The sequence below is a fragment of the Triturus cristatus genome, chromosome 3_1, assembly GCF_964204655.1.
Source record: "Triturus cristatus chromosome 3_1, aTriCri1.1, whole genome shotgun sequence".
In the NCBI taxonomy this organism is placed as follows: Eukaryota; Metazoa; Chordata; class Amphibia; order Caudata; family Salamandridae; genus Triturus; species Triturus cristatus.
Window position 1 is genome coordinate 468281821 of NC_140583.1, and position 20120 is coordinate 468301940.

The 20120-nt window shown below is 46.7% G+C and overlaps 1 protein-coding gene across 2 annotated transcripts in view; it reads left to right on the plus strand.

Moving 5' to 3' along the window:
• ADAMTSL3 (ADAMTS like 3) overlaps positions 1-20120 on the plus strand; it is a 2432792-nt gene that overhangs the window by 683270 nt on the left and 1729402 nt on the right. The window lies entirely within an intron of this gene.

Sequence of the window (20120 nt, forward strand, 5' to 3'; positions counted from 1 at the left end):
TGGATTCCCTTATAACTAAGGAGCAAGGTAGATATATCAGCTGGGGTAAGATTATCCTGGGGGATTTCTTGAGAAACTTGGAACAAAACTGCAGCAAGGATTTTGAGGTCTGTTTGAATATTGAGTCCCCTGATCAAGCCATTGTGGACGCATTCTACAGCATTTGTAAAGTGGCTCAGTCAACACTTACTAGTGAAAGCCTTAGGTCAAAAAGTCTTGGTCCCAAATGGTTTGAAAAGAGATGTACAAGGGTTTATACAGAATTAAAGGGGGCTCTTAAACAAAAGCCAAGGTCGACAGTAGTAGTAAAAGAGGCTAGGATGAGGTATGCATTGACACCAGGACTCAAAAGAGAACCTTGAAGAGAGAGCATGGAAAGAGCTTAAGGAGACCTGTTGCTCTAGTGATAGCTCTGCTTTTTGGAAGTCTTGAATCAACAATTATTTAATGAGGTATGCAAAAACAACTAGGGTGGCGGAGTGAGCTAAAGAATGATTATGGATTAAACCCAGATCGTTTCAGTTCGGTTCAAAAATCTTTATTCGATTCATACAATGAATCATAAAAGCACAAAGTTAAAAAACATAATACACAAATAAGGTGATCCATCCATAAAATAAAAATTACAATTCAAAAAAATCCATCATACAGCATAAATACAAATCCAATGGCAAAGCACAGTTCTACAGCTAATTTATCCATAGCGTTTCCTAATCTGAAGTGAAACTCTTATAAAATTTAACATGGCACAGCAAGTATCAACAGAAGATAATGACAGCAAATAATCATAGCCTTCTTTATAAGTGCATGGTTGCCGCCCCTTCAGGACAGGTTTAATAAATCTAATCCTAGGATCTTGATATAAGGAGCAAAACAGGACAACATGTATAGTACTTTGGCTAACTCTGTCATTACAGGGACAAGGGGGTAGCTGCTCACACCAACCCCCTTGTTTAGGAAAGGCGAAAAGAAAATGGAGGGTATTTAGCCTAAACCTCGTGAGATAAAACCGCCATTGGACATTAGTTGTAAAAGTTAAATAAAATTGATGCTGTAACTTAGGTACATAGCCAATAGGGCCTCCCAGACACCGTGAGCCTAAAAACTTCCAGTAATTTGACTTAATTTGGGTTTTTATGTTTCCCTGGATGTTTGCAGGATTTTCATAAACATGACCCAAACCTATCTTATTCAACATGTCCCTGACGTATGACAACCAGGGGATCTTGTTTGCATTATCCAGGCTCAAGCAGTCTGAGAGAATTTCTCTCGAGAGCTGCAAATCGTCAGATAACCATATTTTGCCCCATAATAATAGGGGTGACAGACGAATGATGTCAGTCACTTTGGTCATTCCCATTTCATTATGACAGAAGCTATTCGATGAACCCGATGGAATCAGTAATACCCGTTTTAGGAATTTATTTTCCATCACTTGTACCACTGAGGGGTTTTCGGTCCCCCATACTCCTGCCCCGTAGGTAGCCACAGATAAACATTTAGATATATAAAGAGTTTTAAGGTGCGCAACAGGTTTTTGACCCAACTTACCACAGAAGCGAAAAAGACCTTCTATGGAGCGGGTAGCACTCTGGGCTCGAGCCTTCATTAAAGGAGCCCAACTTAGTTTGCTATTGAAAAGATTTCCAAGGTAATTAAAATTCTCCACCCTTTCAATAGTAGAGTGATTCACCACAAATTTTCTAGGTTTTGTTCCTTTAGGACCACAGACCATTGCAAAAGATTTTCCAAAATTTACCTTCAGGTCAAGATCCAGCATGAAGGTGTTAAAGGCATCTAGGCACAACTGCAAACTGTTTCCAGTGAGGGTCATTAAAACAGTATCGTCTGCATATGAGAGTATAGGAATACTCCTACCGTTTACCTTAGGAAAATCACAACAGTGGTCCAACAAGTACTTTTCTAGTCCATTTGTGTATACTAGGAACAAGAAAGGCGCCAAAATGCAACCTTGACGCACCCCCTCAGTTGAGGGAATAGGTTTAGTTGTTTCCCCCCCAGGTCCAAATCTTATAGCCACGGACGTTGCTGCGTGTAGTCTGCGGAGAAGTGTCACCAGGGGTTCTTCGAAGCCCATATCGTCCATCATCTGCCACAGCCTGCTTCTACAAACAGTGTCAAAGGCGCTTGACAAGTCCATGAAGGCAAGGTAAATTGCAGAACTCCTTGCCTTCATGTACTTGCCAATAATTAGCGCCAAATTCAGGCACTGCTCAACTGTCCCCTTCCCACTTCTGAATCCATACTGGGAGTTCACAATTAGACCAACAGAGTCAGCCCATGTTTCTAATCTGGCCAAAATAACCCTCCCCAATAGTTTACATGATGCATCGATCAAGGATATAGGGCGATAGCATCGGGGATCACACCTATCGCCCTTCTTGAAAATCGGCACCACCACTGCCACCTTCCACGATACAGGGATGCGACCAAGAACAACAGCCCTAAAAACATTCAGTAATAAAGGTGCCCAAGCTTCAATATTATGTTTAAAAAAGTCTAAAGGGACGGCATCAGGGCCCGGGGCTTTTAATGATATGCCCTTCCTCAAAGCTACTTCAACCTCTTCCAGTGTAAGTGAAGAGCTAAGAAGCAAAGCTGAAGATGGTACCACCAAATCCCCTACATCATCCAACAAATCCGAAAGTAATAATGCTTTGGGATTAAAGATTTTACCAAAGTGAACTTCCCAAGATTCACCAGTAATCTGCGTCAGTATACTTTCTTTGGTGTCATTTTTAAACAAGGGACGATTTACTACTTCCCAGAAGAGCCTACTATCTTTTAGCTCAGAGGCCTTCTCTAGATCGTCCCAGGCTCGATTTTTCAATTCCTGCTTCCTCTTTGTGATGGCCTCTTTATAAGCCCTTCTGGTCGATCTTATCAGTTCCTTATTTCTTGGTTTTTGTGTAAGGGCAGCTTTTAAGGATTTATGTGAGGCAGAGCATGCGGAGTCAAACCATTTAAAACACCTTAAATTCTTTTTCCCCACTGGTTTTCTAAGGTGCTCAGCCACGTGCCCACATAATTTTTCAAAACTCCCAATGACCTTGTCTGGATCAGACGTCAGAGACAGGCATGATTCGATCTCAGTTTTACAAACATTCAGAATCTCTACCTCAAGGCCTTCAGCATTTATTTTCCCCCACTTCATGGTAACTCCCTGATTTTTATTATATGTTATGGGTTGCTCCCAAACCAAATGTTTTCTACTAGCAGGGGCACTCAAGGATAGCATTAAAGGATTATGATCGCTTACGGCACTTGCGATTACCTCAAGCCTATTAACATAATGAAGAAAGTTACTAGACACAAATACAAAATCAATAGTACTCATTGCACCTCTTGTTCCCTGAAAGGTTGGTATTGGCGATATATTTGGGGCAGCCCAGGGCTCTACCATACATAAGTCATTTAGAATAATGATATTATTTAAAGCGTCCCCCTGGGGCGTGTGTTTAAAATGCATCAAGGGCTGTTCATTTAGATCATTGATACCACAGACATTGCAGCCACCAAATTTGCACAGTGTACAATTAAAATCACCAACCCAAATAACTACTAATAAAGCTCGATCACTACGAGCCTTACATATTGCTTCCTCCAAACTCTGGATTGTAGATACATCATTTCTATCAAAGACATTATGGTACCAATTAATTAACAACACGGGCTCTGGGAACAAATTTTCCAACAAGAGCAACTGGTACCAAGGAGTATCCACTATTTTTGAGGTTATCAGGTTCTTTAGTTTGATGGATAGAGCTGTCATTAACCCACCCCTTGCCCTCCCAGCTAGTGATGGGACCGCCAAAACATTAAAAGATTGAAAACCATCAATTTCCCCACCCACTCTGCTCCATGTCTCCTGAAAGCACAGGATATCCTGACCACCCACATGCTCCAGCCAAGCTTCATCCTCCATTCTACCCGCAAGACCTGCAATATTCCATGAGATTAGACACAGCCCAGGTTCCCCTAGGCTATTGTCCACAAACTTTATTGGAGTTTCCAGGTCAGGCCCAGTAATTGGTGGGTTTAGCTCACAGGCTAAGTTGCTAACAGTTTGACTATCCGAACGCATATTAGGTTGAGCATTGTGGTCGAAAGCGTCCACCACCTGGTTATCCTCCTGCCTTATCCCCCCGTTTTCCCCCATGACCAAATCTGTGGTAGATAAAATGCTTTCCTTTTTCTTGTCTAATGGTCAATCTAAACCCTACATTCCCACCAGTGGGTCAAATCGGTTTCTTAATGGAATATTGTTATTTGGCATCCACCCTAGGTATTCCTCCCCCTGGAATCTCCTTCTTGATTGGTCATAGGGGGTTTGCCCAAAATTTTTGAAACTTGTTGGCCCCATGAAAGATCCATCACCCTGGAACCACAAACCAGGATGATTTTGAGGGGGTCGAGATATAGTATTAATCTGAGTCCATCCAGAGTAATTATTACCCTGCACTCTCGACCCAGGAAAGCGAGGGTTAGGGGGAAGATGATGCAAGTTGGGATAAAAATATTCAAGACCTATACATTGAATATCCCCCATTCTAGCAAACCTTGCTTTGTTACAGATTAAGTCCTTGACCCACCTGTCCCTAAAATTAATTAGGATACAATCCCCCTCTAAATCCTTCTTGCTTGGGCCAACCCAAGGGACCCTTCGTACGTTTAATATTTTTGTACTAGAGGCTGGGGGGAGTGGTCTATTGTTGTTGAGCCAGAATATGACTTTATTTGATAGGTCCTGATTTGATTCATGTTTATTTGGTGCGACCACCGGGACACCTGTCAGGATGGCCATAAAAGGTGCAGATTCGGGGGGTATATTCACACATATTGGTTTACTTGGAGGTGCCATTTCATCCAGAACTAATGGGCCGCTCAGTGGAGTTTGTTTAACTTGAGATGAGGCTACTGGCTTAGATGTAATTGAGCTCGGTGCTGCTGCTATAGCCATAATCGGTATTGACTGAGAGTCCCCATCAGCCACCAGTGCAGGTCTAGTTGGGACTGATCGTACAGGGGTTCGCTGGGAATCAACAGATGCAATAGGCTGGGGCGGATTACTTGGTTTTTGAATAGAGGTTTTATGAGCCCCCTTCTTTATTTCAATACAATTCCCCTGGGCCTGTGGAAATTTGCTGTTGTTAGCCAAAATTTCCAGCGAATGTGTGTTAACTGATATTAAGTGCTCTAATTGGTCCAATTTTAGGTTAACTATTTGTGTTCTCTCAATAAGGGGTAACAAGAGATTTTTTACCAGCTTCTCAATATGTGTTAACAAAGCTTTGTTGTTGTTGTTTTGGCAGCAATGAGTCAGATCACCAGGGTCTCCCATACGTATGACCCTTCCCTTCAAGTGACCTCCCCCTCTTTTACGTTTACTAGTTTTTGTGACTTCTGAAACAGAGGCCGAAGCTTTGGATTGTAGGGAAATGGGGCCCGACAGGGTCAAATTAGGGTGTTGGATCACATCCTCAATATTGCTCAATACAGAACAATCTTCTATTGGACCGTTCACTACATCGCCCATAGATATTTCTTGATTATCTGAAGTAACGGCTAAGTCTGGGCTGGCTTCCAAGTCGTTTATTATGCTCTTTTCAGGAGTGACCACAGATGCAAACCGACCCAAAGATGAACGCTTCCCCGTAACTAAGTCCAGAGACAAACGCTTTTCAGTAAGAGCAATTTCCTTATCTAATATCCCCGTGGCACGGGTGATAAAATCATCTAAGGTTCCAGTGGCTTTAACACTACTTGACTTTACTGTAACCCGCCTACCCTTTCTTAGTGATGAGGACATCATAAGACTAAAAATAAGGAATAATGTGTACAATTTAAAATATAAATTAGATAAAAGTTTAAAACTTCAATTACACATTATAACTACATTCAACATCTTATCACATTGATAACTAAAACATACTTTGAGTCCTCGAATCCCGAGAGTAAGAGAAAGGGCCCGGCCCGTCCCTGTACGTCCTTGGACGGCCTTAGACGGCCCGCCCTTTGCCCGGGCTTAGCCCCGGGCGCTCCCGCGCGCTCCCGCGCTGCGGATGAGTGGCTGCTTAAGTTTGGAAATTAGGTAGGTGAGGGGGGCGTGTCGTGCAGGGAGAGCAGCCCAGGTGTAGGCAATGGGGCTCGCAGGGACTCCTGGGCAATGGAGTCCCCTGCTGCTCGCAGCCCTGTACAGATGCGCTCACCCCGGTGAAGGCAACCCCGTCCAGGCGCTCTTACGGTGTTCACTGGACGCTGCGGGACCCGCGCAGCGGGTCCGGCGAGTTGTTGGGCCGGGAAAGGCAAGAAAGTCAACTGGTTAGTCCCACGTCGTTCCTGAAAGCAAAGATGAATCCCAGGGATGGGAGCTTGGTGTTCTGCTTTTAATCACAGCTATGCAGGGGGGCGTGTCGTGCAGGGAGAGCAGCCCAGGTGTAGGCAATGGGGCTCGCAGGGACTCCTGGGCAATGGAGTCCCCTGCTGCTCGCAGCCCTGTACAGATGCGCTCACCCCGGTGAAGGCAACCCCGTCCAGGCGCTCTTACGGTGTTCACTGGACGCTGCGGGACCCGCGCAGCGGGTCCGGCGAGTTGTTGGGCCGGGAAAGGCAAGAAAGTCAACTGGTTAGTCCCACGTCGTTCCTGAAAGCAAAGATGAATCCCAGGGATGGGAGCTTGATGTTCTGCTTTTAATCACAGCTATGCAGGGGGGCGTGTCGTGCAGGGAGAGCAGCCCAGGTGTAGGCAATGGGGCTCGCAGGGACTCCTGGGCAATGGAGTCCCCTGCTGCTCGCAGCCCTGTACAGATGCGCTCACCCCGGTGAAGGCAACCCTGTCCAGGCGCTCTTACGGTGTTCACTGGACGCTGCGGGACCCGCGCAGCGGGTCCGGCGAGTTGTTGGGCCGGGAAAGGCAAGAAAGTCAACTGGTTAGTCCCACGTCGTTCCTGAAAGCAAAGATGAATCCCAGATCAGTTGACTGGGGGTGAGTGCTTGCAATGTTCAACACTCCGTCCATCATCCCCTTTGGTTTTTCTTTGTTCGCCCTAAGTTGGCAGGGTATGCCCAGACGTGGGTCCCTTGCTCACTTTGCCACTGGATTCAAGCTAGCCTGGCTGATTACCGCTGATTAGCCAGAAAACGGTCCCAGGAGGCTTGTTTCTGGTCCAGGAAAGCCATGGCTTGGCAATCGGGCTGGACTGTTCCCATGAGGCACAGGGTCAGACTGATTTGAATATGGCCATGTCTGAACTGGGGTGGCGGAGTGAGCTAAAGAATGATGATGGATTGAACCCAGATCAGTTGACTGGGGGTGAGTGCTTGCAATGTTCAACACTCCGTCCATCATCCCCTTTAGTTTTGCTTTGTTCGCCCTCAGTTGGCAGTGTATGCCCAGACGTGGGTCCCTTGCTCACTTTGCCACTGGATTCAAGCTAACTTGGCTGATGATGGCTGATTAGCCAGAAACTGGTCCCAGGATGCTTGTTTCCGGTCCAAGGAAGACATGGCTTGGCAGTTCGGGCTGGACTGGTCCCATGAGATACAGGTCAGATTGATTTGCATATGGCCGTGTCTGAACTGGGGTGGCGGAGTGAGCTAAATAATGATGATGGATTAAACCCAGATCAGTTGACTGGGGGTGAGTGCTTGCAATGTTCAACACTCCATCCATCACCCCCTTTGGTTTTGCTTTGCATTATTTAATGAGGTAGCAGTGCTGCATATGAGTCTAACTATACCTGTGCAGAACTGGGTAGCTCACTTTGGATATATATATGCGAGCAACGGTGATTCCATTACCATCTCATCGCCAGTTAGAGAAATACATTTACAATTCGGACTGGAGGAGGTGAGGCAATGTATAGTGGAACTCCCTCCGGGGAAGCTCCTGGTCCAGATGGGGTGCCTGGAGACCTTTTTAAATCATGTATAGACTTTTGAGCCCTATAAATTAACCAACACTTGAATGCTGTAGCACAAGGCTATATCCCTTCATCTTGAAAGCAATCAGTTATTGTCCCAAATTTTTAAAAAGGGAATCAGAAAGACCCAGCATGCAATCATCCAATCTCTTCCAATGAAGTCTTGGGTAGGGTCTTGCTGAATCGACTAATGGACTGGGCAAATTATAAGGACATTTTGTCAGAAATTCAATATGATTTTAGAACAGGATGAGGAACTATAGACCAAAGCCTGAACATATACCTTTTAGTTAACAAATATACAGTTGCTAAAAGGGAAATCATACACCTAGCCTTCATGGACCTCAGCACAGCGTTTGACACAGTGGTTAGATGAAAACTGCGGACTGTGCTGAGGAACATGGGGTGGATAAAGCCCTAGTAGCTTTTTTGCACAATTTGCACATGGGGCTGGAAGCCTCTGTAAGATATGGTGCATCTGGGAAATGCAGTATGCACTTTCAGTTAGTGAGTGGGGTCCGGCAGGGTTGCATATAGGCCCCCATGCTTTCTGTTTTGTATATTAGTCAATTAGATCCGTTTTTAGGAGAGTATTGCAAAGATGGACTAACGGTAGGAAATAGAATGGTCCCAGCTTTACTGTACGAGGACAACTCTGTCCTTATTAAGGGTACAGCTAACGGTTTACAGTTATTGTTAGATTGATTTTATGGAAAATGAATTACTCTAAATCTTACACTCTGATATTAAGACCACAAAATGCTAAAATGTATATAATTAAGGACCATCATGTAGAAAATGTTGACAATTTTTGTTATTTAGGCATTTTGCTGGATTACAAAAATGATCTAGATCCCTTGTTGAGATCACATTTTCAATCTTTTAATAGAGTAGCCCACAGTATTGATGCCTTCTCTAGGTGGCTAGGTTATAGCCACTTAAAGTCCTTGCTATATCGTTATCATGCAAAGTGTGTCCCAGCTGTAGCTTTTGGGACAGAGATTTGGGGATATAAATCTCTCCTTTCCATACAAATGGCAGAAAATAAAATCTTTAGAAGAATGCTGGGGATTCTTCAGAGTGTACCCATAGAGATAGTGCATGATGAGCTGGGAGCAGGCTTTATTTCCGATTTTATACTATTGCATCCCATACTCTTATGTTTTTCCATATGGCTCAAAAGTGAGTTTTAGTTTAACAGGAAGATCCAGAGAGATCGTCTGAGTATGGAATATATTCAGCATATATCATGGTTGAGCTATATCAAACTACTCTGATAGAACGGGGTAAACCCCAACTCTAAAATACTCCAGAGTTGATTTTTAATCAAATATTGTGTGGGTTAAGGGAGCATTTATGGCGCATACTCAAGAATCAAGAGCCTTAGGCTCTCAGCATAAAAGCAGTTGTACACACTATCAGAGGTTGGTCAACCAGGTGTTGCCTGGACTGGAGGATTTCAGTGCCGCCTACCTGGATGACATCTCAGTGTTTAGTGCCACTTGGGAGGAGCATCTGCACCACCTCTGGGAAGTGTTGAAGGCCCTGCAGAGGGCAGGCCTCATGATCAAGGCCAGCAAGTGCCATATCGGGCAGGGATCAGTGATGTACTCAGGACACCAGGTAGGAAGCGGCCAGATGGCACCCCTACAGTCTAAGATTGGGAATCCCTCAAGACCCAGACAGAGGTGAGGCCTCACCAGATATTACAGGAGATTTGTCAAGGGGTATGGCACCATTGTTGCCACCTTGACTAAGCTGACTTCCAGGAAGCAACCCAGGAGGTGAACTGGATTGACGCCTGTAAGAAAGCATTTGATGCCCTGAGATTTGCCATGTGCATGGCGTCCATGCTCAAGGCGCCCGTGGAGAGGTAGATGCTTCAGAGAATGGTGTGGGGGTGGTGCTCTCACAACTAAATGAGGAGGGCCTACATCAACCTGTAGCCTTCATTAGTCAGAGGTTACTTCCACAGGAACAGAGGTGGAGTGTGATTGAGAGTGAGGCTTTTGCTGTGGTCTGGGCACTGAAGAAGCTGAGGCCCTACTTGTTTGGGACTCACTTCTGGGTTCAAACCAACCACAGGCCCCTCAGATGGTTGATGCAGATGAGGGGTGAGAACCCAAAGTTATTGAGGTCGTCCATTTCCCTACAGGGGATGGACTTTACGGTGAACACCTCCCTGGGCTAGAGCACACCAATGCTGATGGTCTGTCCAGATTTTTCCACCTTAGTGAAGAGAACTCCCAAGAGGTTACTTTATTCTCCCCACATTTCAGCTGGAGGGGACACGTGTTAAACCTGGCATCATTGCCGTGGGTTTCCTCTGTATTTTTGCCTTTGCCCCCTGTTATTTTGCTGTGTGTGAACTTCATTTTTGCTGGCCTAGTGGCTTTGGACAATTTGCCACTGCTGTTCAGTGTCAAAGTGCAAGTGCTCCCTGGAAATTGTTGTTATGGATTGGTGATTCCATGATTGGCATATTTGATTTACTATTCAGTCCCTAGTACAGTGCACTGTGTGTGCCCAGGGCCTGTAAATCAAATGGTGCTAGTGGACCTGCAGCACTAATTGTGCCACCCACACAAGCAGCCTGTAAAGGTAACTCAGACCAGCCACTGCAGTGTTTGTGTGCAGTCTAATACTGCCATGTCGACCTGGCACCCCTAACCTTCCCTTTTCTTACATGTGAGTCACCCCTAAGGTAGGCCTAAGGTACCCCTGTGGGCAGGGTGCAATATAGGTGAAAGGTAGGACATGTCCTGATGTGTGTAACATGTCCTGATAGCAAAATGCTGCCAATTTAGTTTTTCACTATTGAAAGTCTATCTGTCCCATAGGAAAGAATGCAGGTTTATTTATAACTTCTTATAAATATAACTTCCCACTGGGACCAGATGGGAAGATATAGTTTAGTATTCCTGAACTCAGAATCTAAATATGCATCTTTTAATAAAGGTGATTTTTACATTCTGTGTTTGAAAATAGCACTTTTAGAAAGTAGGTATTTTCTTGCTTGGCCATCCTGTGTGCTGGTTTGTGGATTGACTGTCTGGTTTTGGAGTGGCAGGGGCTGGGGATGTGCATTCTTTTTAGACAGCCACTTGGGGGAGTGAGGTGTGTCCTGCCTTTCCAGGGTGAGTTAGGGCTGGACTGACTAGACCTGGGCTGTACTTAGAGTAGGGGGAGGAGATTTCTTTCACACCTCAATGGACTTGGTCTGCCTGGGACAATGCTGTCTCCACCTCCTGCCGGGAAACTGCACCAGAGAGGAAAGAACTGGTTTTGACTGAGCACAGGGTATCTCTGCCACCAGAGAACAAAGAGAATTGCGGTATAAATATTGGGGCCCAGACCCCAGAACTTTAGAATACTTCTGGGCTCAAGAGGAACCTCTGCCAAGGAGAAGAGCCGGGAAAGCGGAAGGAGAAGTACTGCCCCTTTGCTGTGTGCTGTCTGGGGTTGGCCTGCAGTGCTGTTTCAGCCAAAGAGAGGACTAAAAACTTTGCTGTGTGCTTTGTATCCTGCTTGAAGAAGATCTTCAAGAGCTTAAAGTAGTTCTGAAGTCTCAGGGACAAAAGGACTTCATTCCTTCTGTCCTCCTGCATCTGGAACTGCTGTTTCAGCTGCCACAGAGGGAAATTGCAACACCGACGCCGGCGAGCAACGCGTAACCTGCACAGAAACCAAAGGTACAACGTACCGCCCAGACTTGCACTGTAGGCCCAGCGCCTGCCGATGCTGCTCCACATCGACTCCAAAGCCGTCAACGTGGACACTGCCTGCACCGGAGCCGAGGACACCACTCATGATGCTCACTACGCATCGTCCTGACTCGCACCGCAGCCAAGACTTCACCAACGCCATCGCTTCATCAACACGGAGCCGATACTCGACGTGGGTGACTCTCAAATCCAGCAACACCGTACCGTCATAAGGAACCAACACCTCGCTGCTGTTGTGACATCACCTCCCTGACAACAGTGAGGAACTCAGGCCTCACCTACCCTGCATCGCAGTAAGGAACTGAGGCCTCACCTCCCCTGTGTTCGCAAGGAACCGCCCCCGCCAAGGAAGCTTCATCTCCCTGACGTCGTGTACTATCTTTGTTTTCATCATTTACCAAAGTACTGTTCTTTGAGGGGTCTGTGTAACTCCGCGCCCGACACCACGTACCTTGTGGTCGGTGCCTTACTTTGGGATTTTCATCTGTCACAACGTCGTAATAGCTCCAGGTGACGTTATTTGTTGCTACAAGCTTTCTTTGTGTGGATAACCTATTTTTGAGGATATCCTGATAACTGTATAGTGGATTTTTGCCGTTTTGATCTTGTTTGGTTTAGATAAAGATTATTAATTTTCTAAACTGGTGTGGTGTCCATTTGTAGTGTTTTCACTGTATTGCTGTAAGCATGCAGAAATGCTTTACACACTGCCTCTGAGATAAGCCTGTCTGCTTGTGCCAAGCTACCAAGGGGGTGAGCAGGGGTTATTTTAGAAGTGTATCAACCCTTACTCTGACTAGGAAGAAGGGTCCTCACTTGGAAAAGGTGCAAAACATTGGCAACTACAGGCCCACATTCCTAATAAAAACTTTAAATAAGCATTTATAATTGTAATATGTGACAAAGAATGCATGACAAGGGAGCTTGCTAGTGCTTCGGATACTCTGGAACAGCTAGGCCATTCTTGCCTGACCAATGGCTCTACGTTTGACATTTATTTGTTAAGACTCTCTTTTTTGCAGGACACCCCAGACTTTTTTTAACTTACTCGAACCTGTGGGGTGAACTGAGATGCCCTCTCTGCTCCATTTAAGAATTTGTTGATCCAAACCATACAACAAAGCGAGAACAACGTCTTTTGGAGGGGAGAGACATTAGCAGTAAAAACAGGATGCCAAGGACGACAGTATCAAGAAAGACCTCCTACTGTCTAATATGGCAACTCAATTACATGTGGCCACACACACAGGTGATCCCCCAACTTGGGGTATATCTCGCTATACACAGATACCCCTTGAGCTCAGGTGGGACATGAAGAGACCTAGTCATAACTGATTCTGCATATGTAACTAACAGGGCAAGTAGATGTCCCCCCAAACTGGGATGTTGGTAAAATGCCTTGTAACTCATAACTAACAATGAGCTGCCACCAACTGAAGGTCATGCGGCATGGCCTTGACACTGTTGATAGTAGTCACCTATATTGACAGAATGGTCCCTTTGAGTGAACGCCCATCTGTAGTGTCTTCTGCTGCTGGTGATGGGGGCAGTGCCACTAGTTAACTTGAAAGGGTAACCAAGAGCAGGGCAGCCGCAAAGTCTTTCACGTGTCTTTGCAGTTTTAACTCCAATTGAATTAGTAGAGAAAATTAATCAGCAACGGAGAAGAGCACAATTAGAACAAAGAAAGACACTGCTTCAAAAGCAAGGATGCCGTTTTGGGGAAGACCTCGCCACCCATCAGCGGTGTCCTCATCCACGCCTACAATGGAAGCATCACGCCTACAAATCAGAGGAACTTTTGTTGTTATAGAGTTGAAGAACATGTGGGCTGTGGTATTTCTGATGCAACCTCTCTTATCACTTCTAAAGCAGACTGGTTCATTTCACTTGAACTTAGGTAAACAGGCTGTCATACTGACGTGGTTTGTGGACTCATGCGGAAAATATGCGTTTACTTTAAACTGTCAAATTCTCTCACTATCTTCAAGGCACCGGATGTTACATTTTTCCCGTTGTGCAGCATAGTGGCGTTAATGTAGATCAACATATAAAAGTCACAATGTCCTATTTAATGTGTTCCTTCTCACAGCAGAGCAGATGCCATAAAAGAACTTTGGTAATGCACATCACTTGCTTCTTCAGCTTCTGCAAACAGTCACAGTGGTAGCATATTTAATTAATTCCTATATTATAGCCCTGTTCTAGAACACAGCCTTTCTGTCCTGCTGGAGAGCCACGGTTCTGCCATTTTAAACATTTATTTTGTTCCACGCTGTTCAGAAAAATATTGTAATTGCCAGTAAAAGTGATTTATTTGTACAGGCTGAGCGTTTTGAAAAGCCTTTTGGTCATAAAGAGAATAATCACACACATTTGAAATGTTTTGGCTTTTCTAACAAAAACACGAAATATACTGCAGATGCAAGACCTGGACGAGGTCTTTTGATGATTCATCTTAATTTTAGCATCTCGAAGGACTGCCAATTGCCATACCAACCTAGATGTTAAACGGTAGATTTTTTAGCCCATATTGTGGAAAACATGGTGGTGAACTAATCTTTGTATTGATTTCTTTAAATCATTTATGTAGGATTGCTCAGCAAAGATTTAAATCAATAACAGTGTTTACGTATATGATGGATTTCTACAAAAAATCCCTTTATAAGCATATAGGCTCGCATTATGAGTGGCCACTTAATTTCAATGGGGGTGATAACTGCAGTCACCATCCCCATTGGAATTATGAGCTCTGTGGTAACACCACAGACCAAGGCTACTGTCACCCAGAGATTTCAGAACTCTCCAGTATGCGGCTGAAATCCCTGGATGAGAGCTCATGCCAAAATAATGAACTGGCAGGTGAATCAGACGCAGAATGACCCATCCCTGTTGTTCATAGTTATTTCTTAGTGGGCACACCAGAAGTGCAGATTGAGATTTTGACCATCCAAGTTGTTGATATCCTTTAAAGCACAGCAAGAATACAATGACTCATGCCCAAGCACAAATGCATGCCCTGCAAAACACCTATGCAGAATCTTTTTACAAGTTCAAAACTGCTCTGATTCGCAAATGGGGGCACTTTTATTTTCCTGCCTGGGCCTATTTTCCGTGCCATTTCGACCCTGCCCCCCTTACCTCCTCTTTTCACTTTACACTCCCTTCTGTAATATGGCATCCAGTGTTCACCCTCTCCGTGCCCAACCTAATCTGTTGTGAACCCCACAAATACTGTACAGTGCTCCACTGCCTTTTATGTTGCTTAACAATAATACACCTGTGTGAATAGATGCATAAAAAGAGTCAAACATAATGAATTTTTTTCCCTTTGGGAACTTGAACCATAGACGTCGTGTTAAGCGTTGCCCTTGTGCACTTGCTCTGACGTCTTGCACTATGACACAGTGGGGCCACTTTGCACCGTTGCACATGGTCCGTGACTGGCTACCCACCCCTACCAGCTTTCCACACCACCTTGAAGTATTGACATAAGCAAATTATCTTTGGAAGGCGGGGGGTCAGGGACCCCCCGGCCGTATTTATTATACAAAACAATAAAAGGAGGAATATCAACATTACATCAATTATGCAAGAATAAGCAAAATTCATGACATTAGATTTACAGTATTGTAGACAAATATCAAAGGCTAACCTTAACAAACGTCTAATACAGCGTGTTTCCTATCCGAATCTAACATCCTGCCTGAATTTTGCATTCTAACATTTCTGGCCGGACGGCAAGGTCGCTAACCGGTGTCAAGTCCTACTAACCACGCCCTTACTCACAGGTGCGCATGCGCGACAGGGGACCGCCTACCCCGTCGGCATCGTGAACTCCATTTAACCAACAAGGAGGGCCCTTACACTCTGCGTCATACGCTGACGTCATGGTGTATGTGCGGGGTGGCTACCAGCCTAAGGAAAGCGTGACTCCCTCCCCCGCATTCTTAGCAGCTAGCGGATATTCCTGCCCCTGAAGTTCTAGGAGGGACCAGTGGCCCCTCTCCCTGGGCCGCCCCCTCCGTGGATGGTGACGCCCCTCTTAGGACCTTAAATTGCTGCTCACCGATCATGACCTTACCGCCTGACCAACCCTAATAAATACGACAATGAACCTAGGGAAAAGAACTCGCTAAAGGACAACTACACTAAACTAAAACCAAATCATATAAATACAACGCATGCTGTACTAATGGGAAAAAGGCCTAAGTACACACAATATTACCTTTTTAATGACAACATAATCACAGCTATATAACGGGAAAAAGGCCTAGGTACCCACACTATTGCCCCTTTAATAACATAATCACAGCTGTATAACGGGAAAAAGGCCTAAGTACAGACAACATTCCTACCTAACCACAACCAATCCTACCTTTCAACGGGAAAAAAGGCCTATGTCAAACTTAAATAGCACCCCTGACTAGCATTGTTCAGTAGCTTGTTTTAGGGCTGGTGGGTGGGGAAAAATTAGACGCCCCAAGCGTGGGGCACACGTGAGACGTGGGGAGCGAGCCAGGGGAAAGAGGGCGCCACGCTCGCTCCCCGCGCCTTATTTCGGGGATTGCCTGTTAGCCCAGAGGGCTCGCCCCCCGACCGTCCCGCCCCCCTGCCCCGGAAGCTGAAAAGCTGCTTCCGGGTCACGGGGGAGGCATCAACCTATCGGGGTTGGGGGCGCGCCGCGCGCGTCATCGCCCCACGACACACCCCCAACACCGAGAGGCCGGGGGAGGGGGGCACCGCACCACCATGTGGGCGTGAGGGCCGAGTGGCCCCCACTTTACACATGGTCCGTGACTGGCTACCCACCCCTCCCAGCTTTCCACACCACCTTGAAGTATTGACATAAGCAAATTATCTTTGGAAGGCGGGGGGCCAGGGACCCCCCGGCCGTATTTATTATACAAAACAATAAAAGGATGAATATCAACATTACATCAATTATGCAAGAATAAGCAAAATTCATGACATTAGATTTACAGTATTGTAGACAAATATCAAAGGCTAACCTTAACAAACATCTAATACAGCGTGTTTCCTATCCGAATCTAACATCCTGCTTGAATTTTGCATTCTAACATTTCTGGCCGGACGGCAAGGTCGCTAACCGGTGTCAAGTCCTACTAACCACGCCCTTACTCACAGGTGCGCATGCGCGACAGGGGACCGCCTACCCCGTCGGCATCGTGAACTCCATTTAACCAACAAGGAGGGCACTTACACTCTGCGTCATACGCTGACGTCATGGTGTATGTGCGGGGTGGCTACCAGCCTAAGGAAAGCGTGACTCCCTCACCCGCATTCTTAGCAGCTAGCGGATATTCCTGCCCCTGAAGTTCTAGGAGGGACCAGTGGCCCCTCCCCCTGGGCCGCCCCCTCCGTGGATGGTGACGCCCCCCTTAGGACCTTAAATTGCTTCTCACCGATCATGACCTTACCGCCACAGGCCAGCATTGTTTCCCGACGATCTGGCCCCCCCCACAACTCCTGCCTAAAGGTCATCCCTACCTCAGAGAGCCCTTCAACCAAGCTAGGATATTATCACACCATATTCTATTCCCTGCCTCCGTCAAATGGACCCCATCCTGTAAGTACAAATCCTCCCCCCAAATAGTTCCATGTGGGATGGTCTGTAAGTGCGTGGTTCGGAAAAGTTTTTCTAACTTGGTATTGATCCTCTTTACCGAGTGATTCAATGCCCTGACAGAATCACCCCCACGCCACTGCAGCCGCGGTATCAGCTGGGACCAGACTACAGTGCAGTCAGGGCACACCCTCCTTACCCAACCCGCTGCTGAAATGATCTCTTCCAGGAGGACCCTCCTACCCAGTCTAGCAAAGGTCATTCCCCCCCAGATGAAGAATCACCACCGCCGGTGGGGCTGTATGTTGGGTGACCAACTCTGCAAAGAATCCCCGAAACTGACTGAGACAGAGACCCCCCCTCCCAAAGAAAGAGATGGACAATCCAATGCGCTCTAGCTCCCCTCTACCCGTGCCTGTAAAAAAGACATGTTGAGCACGATTAACATAAGAATGACCAACAATCCAAACCCTGCCTGACCGCGTCCTGTGGTCCTGCCTGGTCACGCCGTGATGAGGTGCCGACAAATCTTGATGGCTTGAGACGAGATCTCCGCCTGCGTCACAGAGCGGAGAAACTGCAAAACCAGAAAAAACAGCCCAACGTCAGAAAAATCTAGGTACTTTCACAACATGTGTACCCGCACATAACGTTTGTAGCAATTGGAATTGGGTGACCATCTCCCAATCCTTTTAACACTGTTCACGTGCAGACCCCTTGTGATTGCCTCAGTGGCTGCGCCAATCCTGAATGAGTGCGTGCCAAATTCTTTCGGGTCAAGGCCCACCCTGGAAATAGTCAACTCCATGACTCTTCTGTGCTGATATTTGGTTAAAGGGGTGCCGTCCTCGTGTACTAAGAGCGACCCACCCCACAATCCACCTCTCTGCCTGATGAAAGTCTCCACATGGTGTACCGGGCAGCAAGGATTGGCCCTCGCCCTGTGCAGTACCACAGTCTCCCCCCGCGCCTCCTGATCAGTTTTTGATCTCAGAATCGTCACCCACAAAGTGTCTCCCTGTATTGTTGTGTTCAGGAATTGGATACCCCCCTGCCTATCTGCCTTAGAGGCCGCCACTAACTCGCTTAGCCTCAATGCTCCATAAAATGCTAATGTGAAAGCTGCCTTAAACAATAGTATCTCCCATCCTGAGCTACAGACGTCATGCAATGCAGGCAGTAATGCCGTCAGCCTCCCCAAGCCTATTGGTTTCCTAGTGTCAGCCGTGCTGCCCTGCAAGCGCCGCCAACCCCTCAGACCCTTCCGCACCGCAAAGCTGTTAGTCGGATCTATCACTCCCTTCGCTTGTGCGTAGAAGGAGACAGCTGCCCTATGCCTGTTAGCTGTGGCCACTGAGCGACCCTCCTGATGCAATCTACCCAGATAATCTGCAAAGCTATTCTCTAGAGCCCATTTGGATTCCCAGTCACGCCCCAAGAAAGCGCAATAAGAACCAAACGCCCCTTCATACGCTGTCCTTGTCTTGGGGGCTAAGCTAGCCGCCACGAGGTCCTGTAACTTGGGCCACCAATCTGCCAGAGTGTTGACGGGAAGTGTGTCGGTGTAGGCTCTGCTGAAGGAAGATGTTCCCTGAATACCTGCATTTTTTGGCGAGAGAGTGCATCAGCTGCATTATTAAGGACACCTGGTACATGTTTTGCCCTGAATAAAACATTCAATTGCAAGCATCTCAACACAATCTCCTTCAGGAGGTGGAGTATGAACCTACAGCGTGCCGCTTGGTGATTGATGCACTCCACCACCGTCATGTTGTCTGACCAGAATATCACTGATTTGTTACGCAGAAGTTCTGGCCAGACCATTAATGCAACCCAAATGGGGAACAACTCCAGAAAACCAATGTTGGTTGTCAATCCACTGCACACCCACGCGTCCGGCCACCTGTGGGTGACCCACTTGTTTCCCAGGATGGCACCAAACCCAACAATCCCAGCAGCGTCAGTTCATAAACCTAACTCTGCTGAAGTAGTGGGAGGGCCGGACCACACAACCCTGCCGTTGAAGTCCTCCAGGAATGCCATCCATATCTGCATGTCCTGGCGTACCTCGAGCGACAGTCTAGTGCGGTGGTGTTTTTCTCGCAGGCCCTTCATAGCCTGCGCAATGGAGCGAGAAAAGGGGCGAGCCATTGGTATCACCCTCAAAGCGAAATTCAACTGGCCCACTGTTTCCTGAAGCTGTTGTAACGAGACCTTCTCTTTGGCCAGACACGCGCGTAGTGCCGCCTTGAATTTAGACACCTTCTCCTTTGGGAGCCTGAAACAACCCTCAACCGAGTCTATTTCAGTGCCCAGAAATTCTGAGCAAGTAGCTGGCCCCACTGTCTTCCCCGGCGCCAGCGGGACCCCAAAAGCCCGCATGAGCGCGCAAAATTACTGCAATGCCCGTGCACACTTCTGGGACCCAGCCGCGCCCAGGAAGAGAAAGTCATCCAGGTAATGCATGACCTGCTGATGCCCGGTTGACTGCCTCATCACCCATTCCAAGAAGGAGCTGAACGTCTCGAAATAGGCACCTGAGATCGAACAACCCATGGGCATGCATTTGTCCATGTAATACTTCCCATCAAACTTGAACCCCAAAAGGTGGTGATCCCCCTGATGCACGGGGAGAAGACGAAATGCAGACTCTATGTCAGACTTGGCCATCAATGCCCCTGGACCCAGGCCCCTAAGCAACACCACAGCTTGGTCAAAAGAGGCATATTTTACACTGCAGACATTCTCATCTATAGCATCGTTCAATGATGCCCCCGTGGGGCTGAGAGATTATGAATGAGTCTATATTCGCCTTTCTCTTTTTTAGGGACCACACCAAGTGGGGAACATACAAAGTTGGGCACT